The 5,739-nt window shown below is 33.1% G+C and overlaps 1 long non-coding RNA gene across 1 annotated transcript; it reads left to right on the top strand.

The window, feature by feature from the left end:
- The first annotated feature begins 3,932 nt into the window (after positions 1 to 3,932).
- LOC128851103 (uncharacterized) lies at positions 3,933 to 5,395 on the top strand. Its single transcript, XR_008448360.1, has 3 exons — positions 3,933 to 3,994; positions 4,099 to 4,202; positions 5,307 to 5,395. It is a non-coding gene; the product is annotated as an uncharacterized LOC128851103 (long non-coding RNA).
- The last annotated feature ends 344 nt before the right edge of the window (positions 5,396 to 5,739 follow it).

Here is a 5,739-nt window from a genome sequence, read left to right as displayed (position 1 = left end):
TTTAAGCAAGTGTTTACGTTCCATTTTCAGATGAGGTGAACCTAATTGTGCATAGATCCTCTATGTGTACAGTAGCTAAATAAAAAAGTCTTTTCCTAAATCGCATAAAAATTATTTTTTTAACAACTCTATTTCTCTGAAAAGATTGTGGAACTTTTATGTTAAAGTGGAATATACCAAGACTAAAAGCAGGTCAAATGAATGTGAATAGACACTAACTTTGGAGAGAAACTGAATTTTCTGGCAGCTGTTTCAAATTATTTTGTTGAAGTTCAGGAAATTAGCTGACTCTCTAACAGATACATTTTTTTAGTTTGCACTTAGTTTCATGAATACAGGGTAGGACCAGTACGATTATATAGGCAGAACTAGTCCATGCACTAAAAATTTTCTTCAAAATTAATTTATTTGATTTATATTGGAAAATAGATTTACTTGGAAATAAAATACTAATAGGATGTTGATGACATGAACAGCTATGATATGAAGCATGGAAATAAACAGCTGATATATTGAAATTAATTTTAACTTTGAATGCATCATCAGTCTTTCATTTTTTTTCTGTTGCAGAATTTAGTGATCATATAATTTTTTATTATTATTTTGAGTTCAATTTTAATAATTTTGAAGACATATGTAAGTATCAAGGCCACGTGGCTAGCAGTCAGTTGAATGCTTACCAAAATCCTATTTAATTCTTATATAATTACTTACAAAAATTATGGTATATTCTTTGCTGTGAATGAGTAGTAGAAAATTTGGCTTTTCAATACTGAAAGAGAAATTGTATTCTGAAAAGAAAATTATTTTTTTCAGAGGAACAGTTTTAGGCCTTAAGAAATTACCTGATTATGCCTTATTTCTTCAGGTAGAGGGTATAATCTATCCAGTCCAATTATAGCAACTAGGTTTATGGGTTCTTTCGAAAGTGATCTACGCTTTTCCTTAATCCCTTTACTGGGGCACAGCTTCTTCACTAGTGGTCTGACAGGTAGTCTGCTAAATGGAAAATATTTTTAAGTGGCCATTAATTCCAAAATGCTTATCTCCAATGGACAGAGATTCTTTCTGCAGTCAGTTGGGAAAAGGGATTGCAATCTGCTAGACTGAACATTTCTACCCCAGGAATCCCCATTGCACTGATATTGGGTAGAATCCCTCTCATCATTACTTCACAATTGAGATGTAGGCCCAGAAGGGTCCTTGACAAGATAAATATTTACTTTTAACAAAAGTACTAGTGGCTACAAAATCTATCTGTCACCACCATCTAGACTGTAGACCTCACAGATGAAGGGTGGATGTGGTTAGACCCGAATCAAGTAGAAGGGGAATCTTTATAGACAAGTAGTATGTCAGATCTGGAGTATTAATCCTTCTCAAGTTACACAGTGTGCTGATCGTGTTTCAATAAACCACATACAATTCCACCAGTAAAAATGCAAACTGTCAGCTTTTAATTTTGGAAAAAAAATACTTATAAAGTATCCACAAAATTATGTCTGAAGTTGTTTTTACCTGATTTTAACGTGAGATTATGTCAACTGATAAGGTTCACTGTGATCACAAGGAGTGCAAATAGAAATACAATTGCTGTTTTAAGTGTTTAACACTGGTGTGCTGAGGGATTTTTTTAAAAGATACTCTTTCATTTTCTGTGGGATTTGTTGTCTTACATTCCGGATTTTTTTTTTTTTTTTAATAGAGACCGAGAATCAGTTTACATGTGTGATGAAAATATTTATGCCTGTCAGAATTCATATACAGTAAATGCACTCAGATCTCAATATACTGACTTTTTAGGATAATAGTTTAATTACTAAAATAGTTTAAGTCTTACTTCAGTGCTTATACTGCCTAATTCAGTACACAAGTAGGGCAATTGATGTGAATCCCAACATCTGGCAATCAGAGTGCTTTAATGAGTCACTTTTTAAAGAAATGTCTGTCTGCCGGAGGGGTCTATAATGCAATTAGGCACATTAGCACTTTCTCAGTCATTTGGGGGTATATTTCATGAGAAAATATGATTGTTGCAAGCTGCAAAATGTTTGCACTCTTGGAAGATGAAAAGTCATAATACATTTGCATTTCAGCTTTGTAAGGAGAACATTGTTAGAATGATCTTATGTGATACATTTGTTGCAATTTCTTAGTATCTGCTAGATGTAATAATTTAGTCTCAAGTGCTAAATTATCTACAACAGCGTACAGTCTTCTTTGGGAAAAAATTTGGTTTCAGTTACAAACTCAGGAAAAAGTCATGAGTTATAGAATAAACAGTTTTGAATATGTAGGCTGTTAATCCATTATGTAAAATTTATGTCAACAGTTTGAATTTAAAGGAATTCTTGAGAAACATGGAAACATCTGCACATCATTCTTTGTAACCAGTAATGCAGTTTGGAAAGGATTCAATTATTTTGATTTTTAAGGTTCTAATTTAAATATGTTTTATTATCTTAGATGTGTTTTATTGAATCTGTTAAATTACTTATTAATTTCATTCTTAGAGTTAAAGCATGTAAGTAAAATTTCAGAACTTTATAATTAAACATATTAATATACAGCAATAGTTTAGCACTTTCATATTTGTATCCCCATCCTAAATCTCCTCAATATTCAGTAGAAGGAGCAGAAGGTAATCCTCTTGTTTCACTGGAAATCGTGTTGGTGTTAATGCTCAAAATTCTACAATAGTGCTATGGCTTTTGAGAACACTTCTGAGAAAATTGGCTTTAGTGGTTAGGAACAAAATACTTACATTAGCAAGTTTAAAGGTTTTCATTTATACAGTAATGCATGCATTTTATATGTAATTATATATATGTGTACACATGAAACAAATGTGCAAGGCTATGATTGAGTGAATAAAGCTTTTGACCTGTAAGATAAAAGAAGAAAGCTAAGCTTAAAAACTATATTGAATATTTGCCTAATGTGACACTATATAGAAACCTACTTGCATGAAACTCCTGTCTTCAGAAATTACATAACTTAAACTTGTGTTACAGAGGAATTTATCACAGCATTTTAAAATAAACTCAGTTGTGTGAATAAAGTAGAAATTTGATTGTGAGGGGTTTTTCTGCAGTTGGGTTTCTAAAGTGTTAGGACAGGTTCTAATTGAAACACTGGACTTAATGCACTTTTTGCCAACAGCCTATGAATATAATTTCTGCTGATTTAAGAATCTGATGTCAGGGCAGTAAGTACGCAATTAGCCTTAGTTTAAGTGATAGCAACATGCTGTAAATAAGATTCTTAATTGTGTTTGCAAGATTAAAATTCAGTCTCAATGTTTTTTTCCCTTACTTCTTTGGTGGCTTTGTGGTATATTCACATTGCTACCTCTAAATGAATGTCAACTTGTTTTACCTCGACTGCAGCCAATCGATACTTCATTAGGCTGAATTGTCTTGTGCCCATGCAACCTTGAAGCTGTGGCTTAATTACCGCCCATATTATGCAGTAGCTCAGAGAGCGGTGCTCAGCTGTGTCAGTTTTGAACAAAAGCCATGCTGTTGCCTATATTTAGGAAAAATGGACTTTTGAACTAAAGAACTATAATATTTTCTAAGTTAACAATTCATGACGATAGGCTCTTTCATAATGTGTATGTCAGTTTTCAGTAAGTTTACATTTGAATAGATTTCTGCATATTGTAAAACTTTATAAGACAAGTATCTTTGCTTTTCATGTTCAACCCATCGTTGATTTAAGATAATTTTAAATTAATGGCAATGTAACATTCATCTGAAAGAGATGACAGGAGAAAGTGCAGTCAAATGGCAATCATGACAAATGACATTTCTTGTCTGAGAGTCATTTTTTCTCACTAGACTGATTTGTCATCCCTACTTTTGACATTTTTCATCCTGCTATGAAATCACATTGACAGAATAAGATATTTCTGCACTTAACAGTGAGCCATAGAAGATGGTTCTCTGCCTTAATTTAGTTTTTGTATTACATTTAAAGCTTTGTAAAATTTGTAAGCAACTAATTTCTGGTGACACAATTAATTTGCTTTATAAAATACAAAGTTCACACTGCCATATAATCTTAAATTAAATGTTTCTGTTTCGTTTGCATCAGGTTGATATACATGCTAGAGGAAAACAAACCTCTCCAAGAAGAAAATTTTCCATTTGGGAGTATTGTCTTGTTCTAAGTGAGGATTATCAAAGCCAGCTGGAACCGTGAGTAAAAACTATCTATCCTTAATGTATTTTGCCCATTGCCTTAGACATGTCTAAAGACCTGTGGATGGTATTTGCCATTTCCTCACTTCTGAAATAAAAACATAAGGATCATCCATTGCTGCAAATTTCATGTCCATACAAATAGGTATAATTAGTCTTTCCCTCCATATAATACAAACTATACCATTATTTTCTGAAGTTATGAACAAGAATAGGCTGAATTAGAGTCCAGAACTGCAATTCTTAGAGATGACATAAATGCAATGGAAAATATAGTGATTTGAACATGTGGTACAGATGTCATTGTTCTTTTGCTGTTTGCTTGTTTTATTTATTTTGTTCATTTGATTTTTGCTTTTATCAACTGTCTCATGATTACTCTTCTGTAGGCAAAATCATACGTAACTACTACACTATGTGCCTAATACCTTACTGAAAGTAAGGGATGCTGACCACAAAATAGAAGGCTATTGTTTTAAGCAAACCGTATTTAGATGTTCAGAGCCTGACAGTCCTCTTTAAAACTCTTTTAGAAAAATATAGTGAAGGAAAATGAAAGACTACTTTTTAAGAAAATAGTTGTTTGATTTGTCTGGTGGTTGTGCTGTATGAATCAGATTTGTGGCTCGATAACACTGTTATTGCAGTGTCTTCCTGTCACATAAAACAATCAACTACTAGTAACTTCTAATGCTGTTTCTAATTATCAGCATGTTGAGTATTTTCACACACTTTGTAACATATAAATGTTACTTGAAATACATTCCTTCTGTGTACAGCCTAGTGTACATCAGTTGCAGATCTGGGCAAATAAAATGTGCCAGAATTTGTACCAACGTTAGCCTGCAACTTCACACCAATATTCACACATATTCTGTTGTATATTTGTGTGTGCTGTCTTTTATTATAGCAAAGTATGAAAAAACAACTTTCAGTTAATTAATTAGCAAAGCTTGTATAATGCATCAGATATATTGTTGTTGTTGTTATTATTATTATTATTGCTGTTGTTGTTGTTTTATTTTTTTAATAAAAAGAAGTGTCCGCCTTTGAGATTCATGTTTGTTGCAGACTTCAACTGACTCTGTTCTTATTCTTCAGGCAAGGTTCAAATCATCATCTTTGAGAATGAAGATGACATCTCCACAAAATTGGTTCCTCTCCTAGGGAACACAGGCACAAAATGTGTAACTGCTAGAATCCTTCCTACTTATAGGAAGGAAGGAAGGAAGGAAGGAAGGAAGGAAGGAAGGAAGGAAGGAAGGAAGGAAGGAAGGAAGGAAGGAGAAGGAAGGAAAACAAAGGAAAACAAAGGAAAACAAAGGAAGGAAGAAAGAAAGGAAGAGGAAGGAAGGAAGGAAGGAAGGAAGGAAGGAAGGAAGGAAGGAAGGAAGGAAGGAAGGAAGGAAGGAAGGAAGGAAAAGGAAGGAAGAAAAAGGAAGGAAGGAAGAAAAAGGAAGGAAGGAAAAAAAGAAAGGAAGAAAAAGAAAGAAAGGAAGAGAAAGAAAGAAAGAAAGAAAGAAAGAAAGAAAGA

This window comes from Cuculus canorus, chromosome 2 (genome assembly GCF_017976375.1).
Source record: "Cuculus canorus isolate bCucCan1 chromosome 2, bCucCan1.pri, whole genome shotgun sequence".
Taxonomy (NCBI): domain Eukaryota; kingdom Metazoa; phylum Chordata; class Aves; order Cuculiformes; family Cuculidae; genus Cuculus; species Cuculus canorus.
The sequence above is the reverse complement of the archived record's forward strand: the minus strand, read 5'-3'. Positions and strand labels throughout refer to the sequence as shown.